Source organism: Rattus rattus, chromosome 4 (genome assembly GCF_011064425.1).
Source record: "Rattus rattus isolate New Zealand chromosome 4, Rrattus_CSIRO_v1, whole genome shotgun sequence".
Classification (NCBI taxonomy): Eukaryota; Metazoa; Chordata; class Mammalia; order Rodentia; family Muridae; genus Rattus; species Rattus rattus.
The window spans coordinates 43,880,040-43,907,164 of NC_046157.1; the positions used below are offsets into that span (position 1 = coordinate 43,880,040).

A 27,125-nucleotide genomic window follows, 5' to 3' on the forward strand; every position below is an offset into this window, starting at 1 on the left:
AAAAGATCTGTATGACAAGAACTTCCAGTCTCTGAAGAAAGAAATTGAAGATCTTAGAAGATGGAAAGATCTCCCATACTCATAGATTGGCAGGATTAAGATTGTAAAAATGGCCACCTTGCCAAAATCAATCTACAGATTCAATGCAATCACCTTTAAATTTCCAACTCAATTCTTCATAGAGTTAGAAAGAACAAGTTGCAAATTCATTTGGAATAACAAAAATGAAAATGTGGTACATCTTCACAGTGGAGTATTTCTCAGATATTAAAAACAATGACTTCATGAAATTCATGGGCAAATGGAATGAACAAGAAAATATAATCTTGAGTGAGGTAACCCAATCACCAAAAAAAAAAAAACACACATGGTATGCACTCACTGATAAGCAGATATTAGCCCAAGAGCTTGGGTTACCCAAAATACAATCCAAAGACCACATGAAGTTCAAGAAGAAGGACAACCAAAGTGTTTATGCTTCAGTCCTTCTTAGAAGGGGGAACAAAAATATTCATAGGAGGAAATAAGGAGACAAAGTTTGGAGCAGAGACTAAAGGAATGGCCATCTATCCAGAGACTATCCAACTTGGGGATTCAGCCCATATACATACAGCCACCAAATGCAGACAATATTGCTGATGCCAAGAAGTGCATGCTGACAGGAATCTGATATAGTTGTCCTCTGAGAGGCTCTGCCAGAGCATGACAAATACTCAGATGGATGCTCGCAGGCAACTATTTACCTGAGAACAGGGTCCCCATTTGGAGGAGTTAAAGTATTGATGGAGCTGAAGGGGCTTGCAATGATATGAGAACAACAATAGCAACCAACCAGAGCTCTCAGGGACTAAACCAACATCAAAGAGTACACATGGACAGACCCATGGCCAGCTATACATATAGCAGAACGTGGTCTTATTGGGCCCCAATGGGAGAAGAAGTCCTTGATCCTGCCAAAGCTTGATGTTCCAGTGTAGAACATATCAGGGCAGGGTGGTAGGAAGGGAAGGATGGGTGGATGGGCGGCAGAACACTATCAAAGAAGCAGGGAGAGGTGGGATAAGATAGGACATTTTTGAATGGAAACTGGGAAAGGGAATAACATTCGAAATGTAAATAAAAATATCCAATTACAAAAGTGAAAAACATCTCACAAAAAAGATAATGTTCAAACTTGAATGTCTTAAAAATGCTCTTATGCACGTTTCCTTGACACAATCCTAAAGGATATATTCTAAAGCAAGAAAGGAATGAACTCTCTGCAGCCATAGTTTAGAGAAGACAAGTTGATGCTTGATTTAAATTAATAAGCATTGTTGGAATTATCTTTTTCATGTTAATTTTGCATCAATGACCATTATTAATCTGTGTCGTCTATTGGCTATTGACAGATAAAAGTGGTATTAATCAAACCAATATTTTAAACTCTAACTTGGTGAACATGTGTTTTAAATGAACAGTATTCCTAGCATGCATTCACAGATGTGCTTGATTTAATTCTGTAAATAACTACAGAAGCCAAATAGGAATATTAATATTTCTACAAGCATACTGCAAATATTTTGAAAGTTTTGCAGAAACAGAAAAAGTGCACAACAAAAGTCTTTTAGCCTATCTGTGACTGGTTTAAAAATGAACTTTCATATGACTTTAGAAATGAGCCCGTAGTTCATTTCTACATCAACTTATTAAACATGCTTACTAATCTTTACAAGTCTTGGAATAAACTCCTAGCTCTGGTTCAGGCCACTAAATATTGTTAAGTGTCTTAGCAGAATTTTCTGACCTCAAAAAGTAGTATGGTACTTTCCCTCAGGTCATGCATCACTGTCTTTGCTGGACACAGCTAAATGAACGCATAGTTGTGTTAGTAAATTTTGAAACTTTTTACAAAACAAGGACAGGTAACATTCTGTTTACCTTGATGACTATTTTCTAAATATACATCAGTAGGATTCACTATTTTTCTTCTAAAGATATTCCAAAACTAACGCTCACACCAAAAATCCTGAATGGAACCTGTACTACAGCTACACAGTACCTTTGTAAAGCCTGTTCTAGTACGCAATTGGATTATGGGTCCATCTCTGTGCAAATCACTGGATGGAAGACTGGATGAACAGTAAAGCTAAACACGTTTGAGAAATTTAAAGAGAGCATCAATGGAGCACACTTGGATATGCCCAAGTCAGGGTGGATCCTAAGAGCTTCAACGAATAACCTGCTGGGAAATTGATCTCCTAAGACTCCTTAATGCCTTAAAAAAATCCCACTTACTTCACTTTAAAACTTCAAAGTCTTTCTTTCTATTAATTATCACATACACTAAAAAATCACAAAGAACAAAATGCTATGGTTTATTCATCTAAGCGGAGCATCCAAACACTAAGTTACAGCAAAAAATGGGAACTTATTGAAGCAAAGGTCATCCTCTGTCAAGCACGACCACAAGAGGCTCTCCTTTTAGCAGAGAATTCATGAATATTTTATCTGAACACTTCCATAAGCTTGCTGTAAAAGCTAGGTTTCTTGGCATTTACTGGGGATGTCAAAACAGGTTCCTGTAATTTAAATCTTTTGGTAATATACTTTTTTTCAGACTTTCATTGGAATCATACCTAACCTCCATACAACAGTTTGTCTAAAGTTTCTGAAGACTTTACACTGTGGACATCAATAATGAGCAAAATAAACTTGACTTGCAAATAGATATTACTTTTGCTTTAATATAAATCATAGGAATAAGGAAAACCAAATCAACAAATACTCAATTCTCTTTATCTGAGTAACAGAACGTACTGTCCATCATCATGCCTCAGCTGCTTTATTTGTGATTATCACTCTCTTGGGTCCTGCATGATGAAGGAATTGTTAGCTAAGCAAGAAAAATTAACCACAGCTCATAGCCTGCTAACACTTCTTTGGTTCATCCAGGCAGAAGGATCCATTATTTTAAAATTCTTCTGAAATTTCTGTCCTCACAAACTCCCCCCTTTCTATGCAAATACTTGCAGCCTGTTTATATTCTGACTGGCAGGAACTCATTTGTTTGTATGAAATTGTGTTCTTACTCCTGATAAGGAGTACAGAGGAATGACGTTGTAGTAGCCGTCTCCAGGAGTTGAATTCTCTACTTGTGATGTGGCTTCCTTGAAAATGGGATATAAATAGTATTTTAAAAATTCAAATTTGAATGTAGGCTGTCTTGATTCCTGATTCTGTTTTACCAGCACAGCTCTTGGCAATTCAGTTACATTTTTAGCTAATTTTCACGTTTAAGACATGAATTTCTATGATCATCCAAAGAATAAGTTGTTGAACATCATTTAGCTAGATGATCTCTATATAAAGTGACTGGTTCTTGAGATATTTTAAGCATATTTAACTAACTGGATGTTTTTCTCAATATTGTGTTGAGTAGTCTCAGAAAATTTATATAATTGTTCATAATGGAAGTTTTTATATTTTGTTTTTCATTTAGCTTACATCTTCTTAATAACATTTCCACTAAATTTTATTTTCTTTGTTTCACTTGGTAGGAATCAGCAAAAGTTTTGTATTACAGGAGAGGGGAGATGCAACTATTGTTTTATAAATAAAGTTTTAGAGAAGTAGATTTCCTGTGCTCAGTTAAAGGTTACCTCCCTTAATATTAACTACAAAGAAGAAAATGTCACAGTCTTCAAACAATTGACTAAATTAAAGAGTCAAACATCTATATGAAGAAGTTGTTTTCACCATCATGATTATAAATGCGATTCTAAAATTATTCTATCGCATCTTGGCTCACAATCTTTGAAGATGTGGCGTTATGAAACAGATGTTGCTTAATGACTACAGATTTCCTACAGATTAATGGAAATTAAATTTTTACAATTGCAATAAATGTCTACATAAATAATTTAAAATTGTTTCTTCATAATGTCTTCTTAAATTATACTTTTAAATATTCTGTGACCAGACTATTGAGTTTTCAGATGTAATTTACTTAATACTTGAAACTGATCAGGAAATACTGTTTTCATTTCAAGGTAAATGACTAATGTGCATCTCATGACAGTCTCATGTACATCATGATGCATCCCGTAGCGGTCTCACGTATCTTGGACTGTTTTCATTTTGTGTGAGATGCCACTTGTATGAGCTTAAAAGTCTTATGGCACAAGATCAATAGACTTTCTTCCTGTTACCAGAAACACTAGAAAATCTCTTCTGTCCTTGGATATGATGGTACCTGATAGGAAAATCTCCCTCTGAACTTCCCCAAAGTAGGTAGTACAGAACAGAGGGCAAGATGTCAGCTTTAAAGAAGTAGAAAGAATATATATAATTTATTTTAACTGTGCTGTTAAACTTATATATATATGTATATATATGTATATATATAAATTTAATTTCTTTCACAGTAATTTAATTTCTTTCACAAAATCTACAAAATGCATTCTAAAGGCTGTGCTGAAAAATATACTAAAGCAAACAAAATGTGTTTATAGGCTATGCCTACCAAATCTACCAAATGATAATGGTGAAGATTTCTTCATTCTGCAGACTAAATAGTTATTTGTTCGTGATGAGGTCCTCCCACTGTTCTAGAATTTTCTCAAGGAGACCCAGGTTTCTCTGTCTCCTATGAATTTCCATTTTACTATTTTAATCATTGTTACTAAATATTGCCATAGGAACCCTGTTAACTAGCATGTCATGTTATTAATTTCATTCCCTGTCACTTTGTCTTTTTTCCTCATTCCTACTTTTATTAATTTATTTCCTTTTAGATTTGAGATTATAATATAATTACATAAATTTCCCCTTTCTCTCACCACATCATTCTATATAACCCTCTTTTATCTCTTTTAAACTCATGGCCTCTTCTTTTAAATCTTTTTACATGCATATATGTATGTTTTTGATGTATCTAACTAATTTAACTTGTGTTTCATATTTATTTCCTTTCTTATACCATGCTTCCCCCATGAAGTTAAAATGTATCTTTTAAAAATTATGAACATTTTTCTCTTCTATTCTTTTTTAAATTTTTTTGTTCAAAGTATAGAGGATGTTCATAAGTTTGAATTTTCTCACAACTTGGAATATCACAGTCTTTTTCCTGAATTTGAAATATTTGTAATTGGTCACACAGTGACATTTATTATTGTTGTTAACTATAACCTTTTAAATTAGAGCAAATAGATTTATTAAGGAGAAGTGGAACTTCAGAGAGTGGGAGTGGTATTAAGTATTTTTCAAATGAAATAAATAGCCTTAGGTTTTGACTATGTGCAGAAGTACAATAGAGTAATGTGTGTGTGTGTGTGTGTGTGTGTGTGTGTGTGTGTGTGTAAACCTAGATTTCTAGGTTTCTTTGCCCTGTTAGGTCCAGAGTGAAATAGGTTCAAATTTCAGACAAATTTCAAACATAGGGTCTTCCCTTTCAATAAGGCACTGTTTGGCAGGTTAAAAACTGGTAAACATTGTTAAAATCAATTGATAATGTTAGATATCTTCTGAGATACTGTAAATCTTTATTGTTAAGAAACCTGTCAGAATTTTTCTGTGAATGAGTTACTCTACCTCAAGTGGCCAGTAAGGCGATTGAATGGCAGCAAATACAACTTTTACTTGTATAGAGCAACCCGGAGCAAGGAAATGTCATTCAAACAATTACTTCTCTGGCAGCTTTCTACAATGTACTGAAGACAGCCTGACTGTTATGGACACTTTATATTACTCTGAGAACATTCCAGTTTCCAGGATGGCTTCAGTGAAGTTTCAGAATGACTTGTCCAGACATATCACTCAGATTCCTGCACTGGCCTTGGAAGATAGCATCCCAGAAAAGATGTTTCCATGAACTTTGCTCTAGTGCTCCCCATAGATATTGTCATGAAAATCGAGGGGCGAATCTTTTCTTTATTGACTCAGCATGGAGCAACTCACTGGCAGAACTTGTGCCATGACAACTATAAATTAATCTTCCTTTTGCATGCCATTTTCAATACCCTTCCCTCTATATAATCAAACTCTTCAGCTCGTGTTTTAAGTCAGCCTAAAGACACCCTCTATGTTGGCTAGCTTTAAACCCAGTGAAAGTCTCTACCCAGTGGTCTTTTCTTACCTAGTTATGATCATCATAAGCAGAGCATTGTGAGATGGTAAGAGACACAGCACCATAGTTAGCAACAAGGGGATAGGCACAACGATAGTAGTAATAGTAACAGGGTAAGCAGAGAACTCTAGGGTCACCGACAGGGTGAGTACTGGGGTACAAAGACAGTGAAGATCATGAGGGTCTACAAATGGAAGCCCAGGGGTGGCAGAAGAAGGCAGGACACAAAAGGCAGTTAAAGAGACTGCAGCCCTGATTATATGAGGAATTTCTGGGAGCTGTCAAACTTGATAGCTGAGACTTCCAACACCTGAGGCTCCAGAGCTGTGGCACTAGTGGCACTGGCAGCTTAGGAGGTCTAATCTCAGATGGCACTGAGAGCAGCCAACTGCTGCTTATGTGAGTTGCTGATCAGAGCCAAAAGTGTCACCAGCAGCTAAGTGGCCCAGATGGTAGCACTCAGAGCCCAGAACTGTAAGCCTGTCTCTTCTCTGAATCCCTATGTCTACAGATCTCTGGCTACTAAGCCATACCTCTAGTTGTCAGGGCTTAAATCTATAAACCTCTAAGCCTGTCAGGCTAGCCCATAAATATTTATCATTCAAGAGTCTGTTTCTACCCATACAATTCTTTCTCCTTTCTCACACTTTCCATATGAGTAGAGCAAAGGATTTCCACCAGCTCATTGGTAATCTATGTGTATAGATGGTAGGATTCTTATATTTTTGTCAGATGTAGTTATACTGATTATTCTTTATCCCCATTCCTTGGTTTGTTAATAGGAAAGTATGGAATTCGTATCATGAAATCATAAGCTATTATTTCCATTCTTGTCTCCAGCCTTGCCTCCAGCATAATTCATCATTTCTTGACACTGTTCACTCTACTTCCTGATTTGCTTGAGAAAGTAAAATAGCACAGTGATTACAGAATGCAGTGATGCTGGCAAATGTCTTGCTATCTCAATCTGGACCATACCAGTTCAGACGTGATTGCCCAACTTCCTGGTGTCAACCTTTCATTTTTCAATCAAAATCAGACAGTGGGAATGATGGAAAGTTCTTTAATTCCAAAAATAAAGCAGTGATAAGATTATTTAATACCATTCTGACAGACTTGTTCATATTCTTCATTTTTTTGATAGCCATTATGAGAAATTGGAACACATGGCTACAGGCTATTGGATGACCTGACCTTCAATTCAGAAGCCTGACTATTTCATTTTGAATATTTGGATGCATGGATAAAGTTCTTCTAGTTAAAGTAATCCTGTGTTTTATTAAATTACTATATTTGGGAAAATTTGGATTTCATTTATCTCAGCATTTATATTCATTAATATTAAGACACATTATGAAAATTGTCTTTATTTTAGTAGACACGTAAGATTAAACTATAAAATGTAAAGTTTATGATTAGATGGATTTTGTTATGGAATTCATTTGAAAAGCTATCACCGTCATCAAGAAAACTGGTAATTTTCTCTTGATGGAAGCTTCTCTTGCCTCGTTTGCGGTCCATTTCTTCCCCTGCGCTATTCCAGGGAAACTAGTGATATGATTTCTTCACTATAGGTTAGTTTTAATGATATTAAAAATTATATAAATGAACAAGGTAACATATAGCTCTTAAACTTTTATTTAAGATTAATAAACATCGATTTGTTCATGAAGGTGTGACCATTTTTGTTAGATACTGAATAATATTCCTTTTTAATATTTTCAAGAATTAACTGAATATTGTAGGGTTCAAGTATTTATAAAAAGCTTACTTTTTTCATGACACTTGTTTGCCAGGGAATTAAACTGGGAAAAGTCTGATAAGAACTGTCAGCTATAGCCATCCAGAGTATGAACAACCAACTGCAAATTACATCAGTCAGTGGATGAGAGGCTGTTTGTAAACACAGTCATGAAAGGTATGGAAAATTAAAAGTAACAATGTGAATAGAATAGATCACTAAGGTTTGGAATTATGGAAAAGAATATTTCTATATCTACTGAAGTGTTTTTCTTCAAACTTCTTTTCTTTATTGGATAATTTATTTATTTACATTTCAAATGCTATCCCCTTTCCGGGTTTCCCCTCCACAAACCCCCTATCCCATGCCCCTCCCTCTGCTTCTATGAGGTAGATCCTCCACACACTTATCCACTCCCACCTCATCCCTCTGGCATTCCTTTACACTGGGGCAGCATCGAGCCTTGATAGGCCTCTCCTCCCATTGATGACCTATTGAAGTAATTTTGGCTTTAGCTAATGAGGACCTGGGAAAGTTAAGAAAGCAGGACTACTGAATTGCTAGTGGACTTGTGATTTAAGGTTGTTAATGGTGAAAGAGGCAAAGGGGTTAGAGGCTGAGGGTTCCGAGGCAGTGACTGGGGAACTTAGAAATGCTCTTAGAGACATGGGAATCTGGAAATAAGATGTGATTTGGCACATTGTCTTAATTTATACTTGAATACTTTTGGATTTGCATTGGGCTTGAGATGTAGGAATTATTGAGCTGAGGAGAAATCCAAGTAGGTATATTCCTTTCCCCCGTCCCCCAAAAAACAATAGATACTATCAATAGCATTTTTTGATCTATGAATAACTTTCAGAAGTTTTGCCTATAGTGAGAAACAAATGTGAAGTCATTGTTAGGTTAAGCTTCACCATTTTAAACTGAAAAATTTGCTTTTAAGAATTATGCATGTAACAAGTCTTATCACTTTTCCAATAATTTGGACTATCAAGCTAGGAATACAAATGCTCCCATTTTAAAGAATCAGGCAAGAAGAAGTTTCTCTAACAGAAGGACAGGAAATGAGATGGTGCATGACTTTTAAATTTTGCTATGATATATGGAGTCTTAGCAATACTAAGGAGGATTTTAATAACAGATTGGTTCAGAATCAAATGGCATCTTTCAGAAATGATCTCTATTTCAAACGGCATTACAGTGTCTTAAAAGCATGATTCTTAAGAGACTACTTCCTAAAAGGCTGGAAGAGCTACAGACTGTCGTCAAAAGTGAATGACTAGAAAAATAGTATTCTAATTTTATCTTATGTTTAAAATGACTTATTCTATATAGTAAAACAGCAAATAGATGGGATCACAAAAGCTGAGAACTTTTAAGGTTTCAAATGCTTAATTTACTGGGAATGATGACAGCTGCCAGTCTGATTTGAGATTGTCCTTATGACTGATGTCTTGTGATTAACCTACCACTGGGATACTGAATTTCAGGCATGGGAGATCATACATATGGTGAACTTGTAGAATTTCAAAAAAACAACAGGAAGTGAAAATCCTTTTCTTGCAAAACTGATTATACCTAATTGATTTTAGATAATTCATAATAATTCTTAAGAAAATTTAAGAGTGTTTATGAGTATATCTTCCATGCCAAAATTACATTACATGGTGATTTTTGTCATAAAATGGAAAAGACATTCTATTTTCTACTTTTTAATAAAAATCACAAAATACTCTTTTTTAAGCAATTAGCAAGTATAAGCTTTTATTCATTATTATGTTTTATAGAACAAGCAGAAAGACATACTAATTTAATGAATAATATAATCACTTTATAAGTAGAGAGATGTGAAGAACTTGATATATATATATATATATATATATATACATAGTAAATGCATGCTCCTGTGTGCATGCATGAACATACACACACATACACATGCACACACACATGCACACACACACGCACACACACACACACACACACACACACACACACACATCCACAGCCACACACACAGCCACAGACACATATACATACAAAAAGAACAAAGGTTCTTCCTACAAAGAAAAGTCCCTTGTAATTATGACTTGTAAAATAAAACACTTACTAAACTAGTGTATGTATTTTAATAATAATTGCATATATTTATAATTAACATATTTGTCAACCAAACATCACCAAATAGATTATTTGTAACTTAAACAATACTGTACTATACAATACGACATATGCAATATATAATGTGGTTTTGATCATTTTAACTTTTTAGATAAAGCTTCAGTATGCAGTTGTGGTTTGCCTAGAATGTCATACATAGACCAAGCTGACCTGGAACTTCTTATGTAGAGTAAGTTGTCCTTGAACTCACAGGGGTCTGCCTGCCTCTGCCTCCCAAGCCCAGGGATTAAAGGCATATGCCACCTTGCCTGGCTAATAATGAAGTATTTAATATTTCACTTAACATAAAATATATATGTATATTATATACCTTAATATATATACCTCCCTCTCCCCCTCCCCCACCACTTCCTCTGTTCCCTGCTTCCCATCCACTCCTCTTCCTTATTAACCAGCTATGGTATATCAATTTGCAACAAGACTAGGTAAGTTCTCTTTTATTAAGGGTAGAAAAGAACCCAGGAGGGAGAAAGGGTCCCAAACGCGGCGGCAGTCAGAGACAGCCCGTACTCCTACTGTTAGGAGTCCCACAAGCAGACTAAACCACACCACTAAAACACATGCATGGAAGGCATAAATCAGGCCCATGCAGGCCTCTTGGTTGGCAGTTCATTCACTGAGAGCCACTGTGGCCCACGTTAGTTGATTCTGTGGGTTTTCTTGTGAGGTCTCTGACTCTTCTGGCTCCCCAAATCCTTCATCTTCCTCTTCAGCAGGATTCCCCGAGCTCTGCCTAATGTTTGAGTATGGATCGCGGCACCTGTTTCCATCACCATAAAGTAAAGGATAACCGTGCTACAATCCACAGACCCAAAGGAGCTAAATAACAAGGAGGGCCTAAGGAGGGAGCATCAATAGACTGAGAAGGGAAATCAATAGACACTGTGCATGAATGGGGTAAGGGAACTGGATAGAGTTTGGGGTGTGGGGATGGAACAGGAAGAAGCAGGTGTGAGGAGGATGGAAGGGAAGAGACCTGGGAGAGACAAAGGGAATTGGAGGCATCTCGGAGACAAGTTAGCAAACTAAGGCCGTGGAAACTCCCAATAGTCGAAGAGCGTGAGCCAAGCTACGACTCCTAGCCATGGAGGAAAGGGAGCAGGAACCAATCATTTCCAGCAGCAAAACTTTCGACCTACAATGTCCTGCCTACACGATGTGCTGTGGCTAAAGGTGGGACTGAAATTGTGGGAGAGGCACACCAACGACTGGTGCAGCTTGAGATCCATGCCATGAGCTCACCCCTCACACTTCCCGGAGAGGTTGGATTTTCCAGAGACCCAGGCTAGAAATAAGCAAATGGAAAAGAAAATCTTAACAATATTCTGATATACCCATAGATTGGCATCTAGACCAATTGTCACTGCGGAGTCTTTACCCAGCAAGTGATGGAAACAGGTGCAGAGACCCACAGTCACATGGGAATTTAAGGGATGTAAATCCACAAAAGGGAACTGCTACACTTGCAAGAAAGAGGACACACATCTTCAGACCTGGCTGTTCTTTAAATGACTGAATCATGATACACCTCCAACAGTATGTGGGAGCGAGATTTTCTGACACTGTCGACCATGGGGTTACTTGTTAGAAGTACTTTAAAGGCATTATATAAATCTTGAATTTACCACACACATGTAACTTATATTAACTGTAATTACTGAAATATGAATTTGCTAATGAAAAGAGTTTGGGATCAACGGGTCCATCCAGTGACTATGATTTTCCCATGACTCGAGCCCCAGTTCATCAATAGAGGAAACCAAGCTTGTTAGTTTGATCCCAGGAACGAAGTGAATCATGTTTCCAGTGGTGAAAATATTTAAGAAGAATTATGGACTCCAGCCAGACACAGACATGCTTGTCCTGTATCTCTTCTCCATTTTCCGTTAGCTACACAGTCTTGCCTCTGAAATTCAGATTAGCCCTTGAAAAGGGTGACTGTAATTTCAGTCTTATAATTCTGCTCCAGGTATAAATCAGATAACATTCATAATTCACACAGCATGGTGCTTAGCCAGAAAGAGTACTAGGCAAAGTTAATTTGTTATCTAGAATGGAGTTGGGCAAACTGTCATCTCTGATGCAATAAAATAGGATTTAACATTTAATGTTTGATAGCTCCTTGTTCTGTTATTTTCATTTAAAATCTATAATATAATCTAAAAATATTTATATAATTTATATATTTATATATATATTATAATATATATAATCTAGATCTTAGAGGTCTTACTTTTGCATATGGTTTTATCTTACATGGTATGTAAGTTACATGATATATATCTATATATCTATATCTATGTATATATATATATATGTGTGTGTGTGTGTGTGTATGTGTTTGTGGTATGTGTCTGTATGTAGATATACTGTATATCTATATATCTATATATAAGGAGATCTATATCTAATCAGTGTGGCATTGGAAAAAGTGTTAGGCAGATGCATTTGGTCTGAGTGTTTGTATTGTACAGCATGAACTGCTCAGGAATGGGAATTTTCTTTGTCCATAATTATATCCTGGACACAGCCTTTCCATCTGCTAGATCAATTGAAGATTGGATTAGTGATCACCCAACTTTTAACTAATAGTTTTTGCGTGAAAAGTGTTTGTTATCAGGATCAAACCACCTTCACAAATGAGTGAAGCCATGGGAGGCTCAATATGGCAACCATTTATCACAAGGGCTAGACTGTGTGCCTCAACTCTCAATTGAGTGAGTTTTCTGTCAAACCAGCTACAAACGTTGTGTCGCTAAAAATAACTATCTGTGCTCCAGTAGGATAAGAGAATCAATCAATCACTGGTGGCCCAAATCAGCAAAATGTTTCTTATTCTTTTAAGAAATAAACTATTAAATATGATCTCTGATTTCAAAGAAATTCGGTCTTTGTAGAAAATATTCTGGGTGTTCATCCCTAATAGATTAGTTTTATAGGGTAGAAGCCTGGAGATAGAAGTGATATGTGCTGAAATGTAAATTTGGTAACTAGAGATTTTAAGTTTGGGTATTATTTATGACTCATAGGGCAGACATACATTGGTTATAAGAATGTAAATGTTTTAAATTCCCAGAGGAGTTGTACTAGACATGAAAAGTTTCACTGAGTCAATAACAAAAACTTAAAATCATAGAGTGAAAGCTGAGATGTGAACTGCATCCGATTAGTATGGGAAGCAGAAGGCCATGCAATTTATTTCTTATTCTTCTGCCATCTTTTTCATTTCAATAACTGTTACTCTTTTATAAAGTCATCCTGGCCTCCCTTCTCTTTAATCATTGATTTTAAATATATATTCATAATATATTATATTGATATATTGATTATACTGATTTGTAATACATATATTCATTAATAAATAAATACAGACTGCTAGTCGATATCATGTTCCATGAATAGAAATGTTTTCAGGGCTGACTATTTGATATTGGATGTCCAGACATCTGATTTCTCCTGCTCTCAGCATTCCCGAGTTACCTGTAGTATAAGGATGAGTTCTTATAGGCATCCCTGTCCACGTTAGCATGGCTATCGTCATCCTTGTTCAGGTGAAGTCGGTCACACTTCAAGGGTGTTGTTTCTGATATTTTTAGAAGACACAACCTCACAGCCGAGCTCTTATTTCTCTGAGTCTGAGAATATTTCTGTTCCCTCTTCAACAATGTCTTTGAACACTACTTGGAGGACTTATGAAGTAAACAGTAGTCTTACCCATTTCTGATATTCACGGACCGCAACAATGGCTAGCATAGTACTATAACCTGAAGGGTACAATAGCGACATTCATGCCATGGCAGGAAACAACAGCTCTTTAATTAGATTTACAATCCACTCATCAGGAAGGAAATCATGGCTGCTAATGACACAGAGTTACCTACCCAGGAATAGAGAAGTCATGGATTTTGAGGGAGAACTAACCACTTCTCTAAACCAAATTTCCCCAAATGACATTCCTAGTTTTTGTCCTTATACACAGAGATATCTGTAGTCCTCATTCCGTCCTAGCAAACTTCTCTTTGCACTAGATAGATACAATTGCAGGAAATCACAACTGGTTAAAATGCAGAATTGTAGAGCCCAGTCCCAGCTGATACAGGGTTCTGTAATTTTAAAGAAGTTAACTCATTAATAAAATTTGAATTTCAAAGAGGTCTTTATGTTTAATTAATCATTCTTTAAAGAGAAAACCACTGAGAAGCTTGATTCCTTACTAAGTAGCAATATAGATTAAATAAATTCTATGACTTTATTAGCTTAATTAGCTTTAACTACTAAATATTACTTATACAATAATAAAAGACATTAATTATTCCTTGTATAATATTAGTATTGTACAGGCCTTTAGATTTTAAATGCAGTAAATTTATACATATGAAGTATTGTTGACATTTTCTATAATATTAGTAATATATATATATATATATTAAACTACATCTCTGCTGGAATACAATACAATATTTAGTAGAAGTAGGAAATCTCTCATTTCTGTCTGCCAGTGTAAAGAGTCACTTTCTTCAAATAATAAATACAGAGAATGCATAGAAATTTAAATGTTTTCTTGCTGACATTAACTGACATTTGTTTCAGAAAAATAGGTAGTTTTGGCATTTGATTCTTCATATATTATTAGGCAAAGGCTTGGAGTATTCCAGATGGGTTCAGTGTTTACCAACATATGGTAATGTTGTCCAACAAAGACTATGTAAATCTTGAACTTGAAAGTCAGCACGTTGAATTTGTCAAAGTCCATATGAATTATTTAGGAAGTGCGAAAGCAAGGCTGTGTTACATAAGAGAGCAAGTCAGCTAACAGTGATGCTCTAGTGGGCAGGCTGCCCTGCATCTTCTCTCTGCCCCTCTTCTTAACCATATTGATTTTTAAGAGATTTTACATACATCTTTTAACTTGTCTTCTGTGAGGCAGATGTTCTAGTTATTTGTCTTAACCTGACATTGTTCTCTAAAATACCCCAGATTCCTCCTTAAGCAAGACTACCATGTCAGACAGGTTAGCACTGGGAAGCAGATGGTTCATCCGCATTGAAGTTAACCAGGAAGATTTACACTTTCCTCTTTTGTTGTTGTTGATTTGCTTTCCCTTAAAGGCATAGGCAAGGTATAGGAGCACCACCGCATAACCTTGGAAAAATATAATAAGACTATACATAAGGAAAATCTGTTACCACCTTTGAGTTTAAGGGGAGGAGGTAAATAAGGAAGAGAACTAGAAAGAATCAGAGGGAGAAATTGCATGGAAAAGAACCATCCAGAGATAGACACAGACAGAAATAGTCATGTGTGGAATAAGCCAGGGAAATAGGAAATAAACACCCGGATGTCCTCTCCTCCCTGGCCTCCATTGTAGTTGTTCAGCACCGGAGAGCACTTTCTCTTCCTCTTTTTCAGTCTTGGTCTCTGTCCCTGTCTCAGTACCTCACAGCCCCATCACCACACAGACCTAGGCAAGACAAGTGTCAACCATTCATACTTTCATGACACTACATGTAAGATCATTTCAATACACCTTCACCTTTATGACTCCAAATAACATTACAAAAGCATGTGCAGGTTAAGAGGGAAGGTTCTAGAGAAAACACTGGAATCGAATCTCAGTGCCTCCATTAACCAGCTCAGGTATTTTGGAAACCTTCTTCTTTGTATATTACACTCTTTATGAATCTTTAGTAGATGGCAAAATTATTTCCTTTTGGAAAGGATGTAATAAGTCAATACATTAATTTTTCTATTTTATAATTTATTTATCTTGAGAGCATGTGTGTATAGGAAGGAAGGGAGAGCATGCATGTGCCACAGTAGTTGGGGGTCACAAGATGGCTTTGGAAGTTGGTCCTTTCCCTCCACTGTGTGGGTCCAAGGGACTGAGCTCTGGCTAGGTAATTTTGGGCTTAATTAATTACTTTTGTCCACTGAACACTCTCACTGGTGCAGATCAATAAACTTAAAAGCCCCTCACACAGAGAAGCAAACAACTTAGAATCAGGAAGTTACTGAGATTAGGAAAATCCCCAAGACCTGTCTCCAAAGTCACAGAGGTGGCTAACATTTGCGGGGGAGAAGACTTTCCACCCAGTCCAGCTACCTGCAAGTCATGTAACTGTCAGGAGTTGTACCTTAAGAAGTCATGGAGTATTTGATGATGTCATTTGAGTTTTCTATGCTCCTGTTGTAACTCCTTATCCACACCTCTATAGTAACTCCAATAAGCCATTTTTTCCCCCGAGTTAGACTTTGGTGGGAGATCACTTTGGTCATCGTGAGTTCTGTATTAGGGGTTAAATTGGCAACTGTTACATTCTCCCCCCCAAAATGCCACACAACAGATGTCAATCAGCACACAGTTTTGCTATAGTTAGGAAAGCTTTAAATTCATCTTTCAATATAAGATTAAAAACAGCAATGCCAGACTGGATTTCCCTGCCTTTTTGAGAGACAGTCTGCTAAACTCTAGATATATTTCTGTAACTATCCTAAGGAAGAAATTCTATGGTGCAGTTGTAAGTTTGAATCCAAAGTACAGCAATTAAGGGTTTTACTCCTTGGAGTGAATGAATTGCCCTACAGGGAGCAAGATTCTGTTTTAACTTGCAAAATACGGTTTTTGAAAACAAACAATTCAAAATAAAACCTCTAAAGATGATAACAGAACAAACAGAAGAATTCTGGCAGGATAGAAGAATACCAAATTATGTTTAATTTACATCCAGTTATAAATCATTTCTGTGAGAACCGTATGATCACACAGTGGAAACTCTGCTACTAGACTTCAAGTGGAGAAGTGAAAATACAATCTATTGAGATATTTTGCCTCCATGAAAATATTTTCTAATGATGACTCTTTGGTAGCATTTAGAACAGCATAGAAACTGAAGCTTATTCACGGAACTGTCAGTTCCTTTGGAATTTTCCTTAATGAAAGAAATAGAACATTTTTTAAAGTGGTTTTCAATGTAAACTCAATCTCTTACTGTACTAATTGAAATACGTGAATGTGATTATGCTTTTGATAGAAAAATTCAAGAAGGCACTTGTCTTTCGAATCATTGCAAATGTTCTATTTTTTTCACTTTCCAAACAAAATTGTTATACCAAGACTTAGGAAAATGCTCTTGGTACCCAGTAATTAATAATATATAAATTAACTAATTGATTTTTGTGCTTTTAGGCAGGCTTCCTCATAATAGCCCTAACTTCTAACTCCCTTCATCGGTAAGTCTGGCTTTGAATTTTTGTTCCCTGTGCATCTATCGCCTGAAGGCTAGGCCAGACTGTTGATAAAATACAATTTTCACACGAGATTCGTTTTTTTGTCAACTGTATTTAGCAGTGTCTTTAAAATCAAAGATCTGAACCCCCTTTATTTAGAAACCGTGCTCAGCTTGAGAACAGGTATTTTCCTGGAACACAGAACACAAAGGCTGTTGTTCATGGTGATTTCAAATGAACATCTCAAAATCGAGGCTTTAACTTAACTGGTTTTGTGTGGTGCTGAGAGGGAACCCAGAGCCTTGTACACACTGAGCAGGCATTCTTCTTTTGAGCTGCATCCCAGGCCTCCAAGAAAATCAGGCCTATTTACTTTTAAAAGTAAACAGGAGCCAGATTTAAAGCACTCGTACATTATTTACGAGGGAGGCTCACAGAGGAGCCAGTGCCTTTAGAGTCGGCTTAAAGGCACAATTACAGATTTTGTGTTAATTATTCATATAAATTCAATGCTTGGGTTGCATAGAAAGAAATTATGTTTCTATTTGAAGCTGTTTTGCATATGCCTTTAAAATATGATTCCAATCAGGAAGATTAGATTCTATCCTTGAGATTCTGCAGGTTGTAACATAATTCTGAGGACTTTATCACATGAAAAATAGGCTCATTTCTATTCTTTCCCATGCCTCAAATTCACCCTGCCTTCTCGATGTCTTCTGAGATACCAGGCAGAGGAAAATACTACATCTGTAAGCTTTTAAAGAAAAATAAATCAATAAAACTACAAAATTCCCCATAACATCAAAAACTTGACAGATAAAACAGAGTCTATTATATCAGATCTAATTAGTCTTAAACAACAGTTGCTGGAGACTAGAGACCATTTGACTTCCTCTGTTTCTTTATAAATTTTTTCAAAAGTTTCATGCTAATTCCAGACTCTCTAGTATATAAAGATTTACTAAGCCAAAAGAACAACTCCTCCATATTCCCTCCTGGACTGAATAAATTACCTTCACCATAAGGAGAGAGCTGCAAACACAAGCATAACGATTTCTCTTTAAATCATTTCAATAAGTGAGTAAACCACTCCCATTTTAAGCACAGGCTTTGTTCTTTCACCAAGGATTATAAAGCAATGGCAAGGAGCGGCCCCAGGCCCTTCTTTAGTGTCAGAGAGAACCGAGCACGTTCACAGATGTTACATCACAGGTTTAGATTGAGATAAAAACAATATTAACACTTTGACTCAATAGAGCCAAAAAGCTGTCTTTGTATCTGTAGATTTTAAAAAGTATAATTAATACGGGAATGATTAAGTGTAGATTCAACTAACCTACTAGATTCTTGTTGTTCCCATTTTGTAACATAGGTTGTACCAAGGTATGCCTAGATGACATTAACAAAGCTTATCATGATTATAAAGCCCATAAACAAGAATGGGAATGCTAAAAATTAAATTTTATGTGTAGCTGAACTTCATATAAAATATAGTCTTAAATTACAACTTGACCCTAAAACACGTAAATAAAACATGAATCTGAAGTAATAAATGTATGAGAACCTTAATTCATCTACATTCAGAATAATTATCATAAATAATATATATGGATTATTGAATGAAGAGTAAGATTTTGAGCTATAATTTTTGTGATTTTATCACAAATATGAGCTTGAAGCAAATTCTTTTAAAAATACATATGAGCATTTTCTAAAACAAACTGACTGGCAGTTCTGAGTACCATTTACATGCATCGGTCTGTATCAACTTCGGTAGCAAATCATACACAGCCATTAATTCTGTGAAAATGAGACAGATCTAAATCTCTGCTGAGCACTGATGTATTGCGCTATAGCATACTTTTTAATAAATTATAACAAAACGATGGTTTGTGTTGAAAATGTAGCAGTTTTACTGAAAGCTAAACAAACAAATTAGAATGTCCCCAGGTTCCAAAAATGTCATGAACACGGCAGCCTTATGTATTGCTGTATGCTCATTGCTTACAATATCGCCTGAGCTAGTACGCCAGAGATGGCCACAGAGTATTTTCTGAATGAATAAAACCCTTCTTTAATCAGCTTCTTGGCTTCCTTTTGGGACACTGCCTCATTTAGTTCCAACATAGTGTAATGATTTTTAACAATATCTGTTGCAGGTATCCAAACTCAACCTCATGATGAATGCTACACTTCCGCTCTTCCGGGCAAGTGCTCATGCACCTGGCATCCTGCACGGCACGGTAGTTTACATCTCAGTGTTAAACAGAATTGATCAGTTGATCGTTTTTGCAAAAGACCCAAGCTGTTAGATGGAGATTACTTTGGGGATGTTATTATAGCTTAGCAGGTGAAATAAAAATTCAGCCATTTATTTAGTAGTTTCTTCCTGATGGTTACAGCCACTCTAGGGACACCCACTAATGAGGCAAACTGCCTAGTTTGTGCCAAAAATGATTCATACCTAGGAAATTATAGCATTGTTTACAAAGAACTTATGAGGATTGTACAGAATGTATCGCAACAAAGAAATCCATGGTCTCCATTGGATGAAAGACACAGCATGGTGTGCGACAATTACAGTATTGGGTAAATAACTCAAAGGGGCACATCTGATTTATGGAAGGGAGCTTAGCAAAGCTTCCTACGCTTTTCCCAGTGTGCTTCAGTGAACTAACAGGACCAGTACAGATATCATAGAAATACTTAAGAATGGACAGTAGATATGGGCTAGGAAGAAAGAGTGGGGATAAACAGAGAAAGTGAAGGTTGAGAAGGAAACTCAATATTTTTGCTCGCTTAATTAACTTTTACACAAATAATTATATTATCTGAAATTATATTCTAGATAACTAATTCCTTGTATTTCATTTTTAGTGTTATACATTATCTTTTAAATGGATTTTTATCTCTTAAGATACTAATCCAATACAACTTAAAAAGAAATGATGCAGAGTAAAATAGATACAGGCATAAACAGAAGATAATTATGTTCACATGTGAGCTGGAGAGAAATGACCACTTCCTAAAGAAAAAAATTATCCAGAAAAATGAAAAATATTAAACACTAAAAATGGCTATTAATATAAGAAAATTATGCTTATATGATGGAGTAGAAGCATGAATTTGTCCTCTAATCTACAAAACATCTGCTCTGTAAAAATGTTAGTGGTCGGCCTTGAAATCATATGTATGTACCAGCAAAGTTATATGAACTGAGTTGGTTATATTTATATACTAGTAATAGCTACATACAATCTCTGTCTCTGTCTCTGTCTCTCTCTCTCTCTCTCTCTCTATATATATATATATATATGATATATATATGATATATATATATGATAAAGCAATGCAAGAAGGAGTCGTTACAGCAAGCTGATAATGAGTAATATTTTACTTTCCTCTTTTACTTCAGAGTCCAAACGGCTTTATCTCCCATATATCATGAAGAATAAAAGGGGATTTCAATCTATTCCTAACTTGTTAACATTCATTTCAGGAAAAATGAAGGAACTTGTCTTATGCATAAACACGGTAATTATGAGAATTTTTCTCTGATCTCGGAATACCCACTTCATTACACCCAACATCATCTTGCTTTGAAAATTTAAGCTCATTAGAACAAATTGTTTCCGTTTGTTGTTGAAATGCTATGTCATTTTAGGAATGGAAGAAAGGGTTTTGTATAGATTTATTTTTACTAACAATCTGCCTCACTGTATATTTTGACAAAAATTTAAAATGCGGAAGCTTAAAAAGTTTCAGCACTGCCTCCAACTAACACAGGCTGACGTGTGTCCTCTTGGCTAATTATTACCTCATTAAAAACAAAAGACTGCATAACGAAAATACCAGGGTCATTTGTAGTTGAAAATTGAATCCATATTGCTGGGAATTCAGGGTTTTTTGGTTGGCATGTTTAGCCACCGCTTTGAAGCACTAAATAGCACGATCCTAGTTACCTCTGAGTTGGCCAGATTCTATTTTTATATTTGAAATCACTGTGTGAGAGCAAAGCGGGCATGCCAAATGAGTTTTTCCAACCGGTTCCCAGTGTAGCCACTAACATCTTTCAATCGACAAATTGCACTTTGGCATGAACGGAAAGATGGACGTCTGCCATTTTTTTTGGTCCCTGGTAAAAGAACTATGAACATATGCAGTATGCTGTTGAGTTTTAGTGCCCAGGGGTGGCGGGTTTAATTGTACTAAAATGCCAAACACCGGATGGCAAGTTGAAGACCAAGTAGGCTCAGCAGGGGATGTACAAGGTCATTTAGCAAGGATTTACGCTCTGGGTTGAATTGCTACCACATCTCATATTTTAGTTTCATCCCACAGATTACCTTTGCCTTCCTATTAACCTTGACTAATTAGAGCCCGTTAGCATGAAAAAACACAGATTAGATGTTTTTTGTGAGTGCCTCAAACATACAAAAACATCTCCAGAAAACAAAACAAAACATGATTTTCATGTGATCATGAGACAAATTTTATCCTGCTCAGAAACGGAACAGGATGCTTTGAAGGTGAGCAAGCTTGCTGTCATACAGTATTTCAGCTGAACATGATCCGTCTGAATAATGTGCAATAATCAAAAAATGAAGCAAATGATGGGGGTTTAGATGTATGCTGGCATGTTTGTTAATGTGTTCTTGAAAGTACACATACTGCATACAAGATACATCCCTACACTCAAGATAAATACTATCAAGTTTATTATTATTATTATTATTATTATTATTATTATTATTCCATCATTATTTTGCTGTGCTATTTCTTTAGTATTTTCATTGGGAACATGTTTGTAAAATGGCCCAAAATTTAAGTCTGTAAAAGAATACTCAATAAAAAAAATGCATTGGACAGAACTCTTAAAATTATTATATACTATGTTCATGTGTAGTTACTTATTATGTATATAATTAAAACTTAAAATTCAAAATATTGTTCCATCTACACACAGAGCTCAGGATGTCCAACAGCCATTCAGACCTAAATCCTGCCTGGAGAGAGCTGGACTGCCAGGAGCACCCTTACTCCTAAGCCCAAAGGTGGGACCCCACTTTCTCTCCAATGACTATCCAAAGAGAGACCCTCTGGGAGCACACAGGGCACAGGAACCTAGGAGCAGCCTGGGACAGGACCTTTCTGGTCTTCATCTGAACCCAGAGCTGGGGCCGTTTCACAGCCCTATGGAATAACAAATGTGCCTGGAGAGAACTCATTTCCCAGAAGCACTCTCACTCCTAATCAAAGGCTCACAGGCTGACAGGCTCACAGGCTCACAGGCCCACAGGAGGGACAAGCTCTAGTCAGAGACAGCAAGACCAACTAACATCAGAAATAACCAGATGGCAAGAGGCAAGCACAAGAACCTAAGCAACAGAAATCAAGGCCACTTGGCATCATCAGAGCCCAGTTCTCCTACCATAGCAAATTCTGGATAACCCAACACACTGGAAAAGCTATATTTGGATTTAAAATCACATCTCATGATGATGAAAGAGGATTTTAACAAGGACATAAATAACTCCCTTAAAGAAATACAGGACAACACAGGTAAGAAAGTAGAAGCCCTTAAAGAGGAAATACAATATAAAATAAAAAAGAAAACAAAACCAAACAGGTGAAGGAATTGAACAAAACCATCCAGGATCTAAAAATGGAAATAGGAACAATAAAGAAATCACAAAGGTAGATAACCCTGGAGATAGAAAACCTAAGGAAGAGATCAGGAGTCATAGATCATAGTCATGCAAACACCACCAACAGAATACAAGAGATAGAAGAGAGAATCTCAGGGGCAGAAGATACCATATGACACAACCATCAAAGATAATGTAAAACATAACAAACTCCTAGCCCAAAAATTCCAGGAAATTCAGGACACAATGAGAAGGTCAAACCTAAGGTAAGTATAATAGGTATAGAAGAGAGTAAAGATTCCCAACTTAAAGTGTCAATAAATATCTTCAACAAAATTATAGAAGAAAACTTCCCTAACCTAAAAGAAGACATGCCCATGAACATACAAGAAGCCTACAGAACTCCAGACTGGACAGAAAAGAAATTCTTCCCATCACATAATAGTCAAAACACCAAATACACAAAACAAAGAAAGAATACTAAAAGCAGTAAGAGAAAAAGGTCAAGTAACATATAAAGGCAGACCTATCAGAATAACACGAGACTTCACACCAGAGACTATGAAAGCCAGAAGATCCTGGGCAGATGTCATACAGACCCTAAGAGAACACAAATGCCAGCCCACGATACTATATCCAGCAAAACTCCCAATTAACATTGATGGACAAACCAAGATATTCCATGACAAAACCAAATTCACACAATATCTTTCCACAAATCCTGCCCTACAAAAGATAATAGATGAAAAACTCCAAAACAAGGAGGGAAATTATGCCCTAGAAAAAGCAAGAGAATAATCTTGTTGCAACAAACCCAAAAGAAGAGAGCCACGCAAACATAATTCCATCTCTAACAACAAAAATGACAGGAAAAAACAATCACTATTCCTCAATAACTCTTAACATCAGTGGACTCATTCCCCAACGAAAAGACATAGACTAACAAACTACATACATAAACAGCACCCAACATTTTGCTGCCTGTAGGAAACGTACCTCAGTGACAAAGACAGATACTACCTAAGAGGCAAAGGCTGAAAAAAGTTTTTTTTTCCAGTGAATGGTCCCAAGAAAAAAGGTAGAATAGCCATTCTGATATTGAATAAAATCGACTTTCAATAGAAAGTTTTCAAAAAGCATAACGAAGGATGACACTTCATACTCATCAAAGGAAAAATCTACTAAGATGAGCTCTCAATTCTCAACATCTGTGCTCCAAATGCAAGGGCATCTGCATTCATTAAACAAAACAAAAATCCTTATTAAAGCTCAAAGCACACATTGCACCTCATATAATAATATTGGGAGATTTCAACACCCCACTTTTATCAATGAACAGATCATGGAAACAAACTAAGCAGAGACATCAAGAAAGTAACAGAAGTTATGAATCAAATGGATTTAACAGATATTTATAGAACACTTCATCCTAAACAAAAGAACATACCTTCTCAGCACCTCATGGCACCTTCTCCAAAACTGACCACGTAATTGGTCACAAACAAGCCCTCAACAGATACAAGAAGATTGAAATAATCCCATGCATCCTATCAGATCACCATGGACTAAGTAAGGCTGGTCTTCAATAACAATAAAAACGACAGAAAGCCCACATAAACATGAAAGTTGAACAACACTCAATTCAATGATAACTTGGTCAAAGAAGAAATAAAGAAATTAAATACTTTTTAGAATTTAATGAAAATGAACGGACAACATACCTAAATTTATGGAATACAATGAAAGCACTGCTAAGAGGAAAACTGATACATAGCTCTGAGTGCCTCCAAAAGGAAACTGGAGAGATCATACACTAACAGCTTGACAGCATACCTCAAGAACAAAAAGAATCAAATACATCCAAGAAAAGTACCTGGCAGGACATAATCAAAATTAGAGCTGAAATTAACCAAGTAGAAACAGAAAGAACTATACAAAGAATCAACAAAACCAGGAGCTGGTTCATTAAGAAAATAAACAAGATAGATAAACCCTTGTCTAGAATAACCAGAGGACACAGAGTCAGTATCCAAATTGGCAAAATTAGCAATGAAAGGGAGACATAACAACAGAAACTGAAGAAATTCAAAAAATTATCAGCTCTTACTATAAAAGCCTATACTCAATACAACTGGAAACTCTGGAGGAAACGGACAATTTTCTAGACAGATACAAGGTACCAAAGTTTAATCAGGGACAAATAAACCATCTAAACAGTCCCATAACCCCTAAAGAAATAGAAGCACTCATTAAAAGTCTCCCAACCAAAAAAAAAGAAAGCTCAGGATCAGATGGGTTTAGTGAAGAATTCTATCAGACCTTCAAAGAAGACATAATGCCAATTCTCTTCTAACTATTCAACAAAATAGTAACAGAAGGAACACTACCCAATTCATTCTTTGAAGCAACAAATATGCTTATACCTAATCTACCCAAAGACACTACAAAGAACTTCAAACCAATTTTCCTTATGAATATTGATGAGAAAATACTCAGTAAACTTCTCACAAACCAAATCCAAGAACATATCAAAATGATCATCCATCATGATCAAGTAGGTTTCATCCCAGGGATGCAGGGATGGTTCAATATATGGAAATCCATCAATGTAATTCACTATATAAACAAACTTAAAGAAAAAACCGCATTCATTAGATGCTGGGAAAGCATTTGACAAAATTCAACACCCCTTCATGATAAAAGTCCTAGAAAGATCATGAATACCTAAACATAGTAAAAGCAATATACAGCAAACCAGTATCCAATATCAAACTTAATGGAGAGAAACTTGAAGCAATCCCACTAAAATCAGGGAGTAGACAAGGTTGTCCACTCTCTCTCTACTTATTCAATATAGTACTTGAAGTTCTAGTCAGAGCAATTCCACAACAAAAAGAGGTCAAACAGTTATGAATTACAAAGGAAGAAGTCAAAATATCACTATTTGCAGATGATATGATAGTATACTTAAGGGACCCCAAAAATTACATCGGAGAACTCCTAAACCTGATAAACAACTTCAGCAAAGTAGCTAGATATAAAATTAATTCAGACAAATCAGTAGCCTTTCTCTACCCAAAGGATAAACAGACTTAGAAAGAAATTAGGGAAAGGACACCTTTCACAATAGTCCCAAATAATATAAAGTACCTTGGTGTTACCAAGCAAGTAAAATGTCTATATGACAAAAACTTCAAGTCCCTGAAGAAAGACATCGAAGATTCCAGAAGATTGGCAGGTTTAATATAGTAAAAATGACCATCTAGAAATCAGTCTGGTGGTTCCTCAGAAAATTGGACATAGTACTACCTGAGGACCCAGTTATACTGCTCCTGGGCATATACCCAAATGATGCTCCAACATATAACAAGGACACGTGCTCCACTATGTTCATAGCAGCCTTATTTATAATAGCCAGAAGCTGGAAAGAACCCAGATGTCCTTCAACAGAGGAATGAATACAGAAAATGTGGTACAGCTAAACAATGGTGTACTTCTCAGCTATTAAAAACAATGACTACATGAAATTCTTAGACAAATGGTTGGAACTAGAAAATATAATCCTGAGTGAGCTAATCCAGTTACAAAAGAACACACATGGTATATACTTACTGATAAGTGGATATTAGCCCCAAAACTTGGAATAACCAAGAAACAATTCACAGATCATATGAAGCTCAAGAAGAAGAAAAAAAACACCAAAATGTGGATGCTTCATTTTTCTTAGAAGGAAAAACAAAATACTCACAGAGGAAATACAGGGACAAAGAGTGGAGCAGGGACCGAAGGAAAGGTCATCTAGATACTGCCATCTAGATGGGGGTCTATCCCATACGCAGCCACCAAACTCAGTCACTATTGCAGATGCCAAGAAGTGCTTGCTGTCAGGAGCCTGATATGGATGTCTCCTTATAGACTTTGCTAGAGCCTTATGGATATTGATGAGGATGCTGATGAGGATGACTGAATAAGGGGACCCCAATGGATGAGCTAGAGAAAATACTGAAGGAACAGAAGGGGTTTGTAACCCCATTGGACAAAATACAATATAAACCAACCAGACCGCACCAGAGCTCCCAAGGGCTAAACCACCAACCAGTGAGTACACATGGAGAGACCCATGGCTCTAGCACCATATGTAGCAGATGATGGCATTATTGAGCATCCATAGGATGAGAAGCCATTGGTCCTGTGAAGGCTCATTTCCCCAATGTAGAGC

At 36.2% G+C, this 27,125-nt stretch overlaps 1 protein-coding gene across 1 annotated transcript in view; it reads right to left on the bottom strand.

Moving 5' to 3' along the window:
* Positions 1-27,125, bottom strand: part of Epha6 (EPH receptor A6) — an 893,674-nt gene that overhangs the window by 397,972 nt on the left and 468,577 nt on the right. The gene's annotated exons all lie outside the window — the stretch shown is intronic.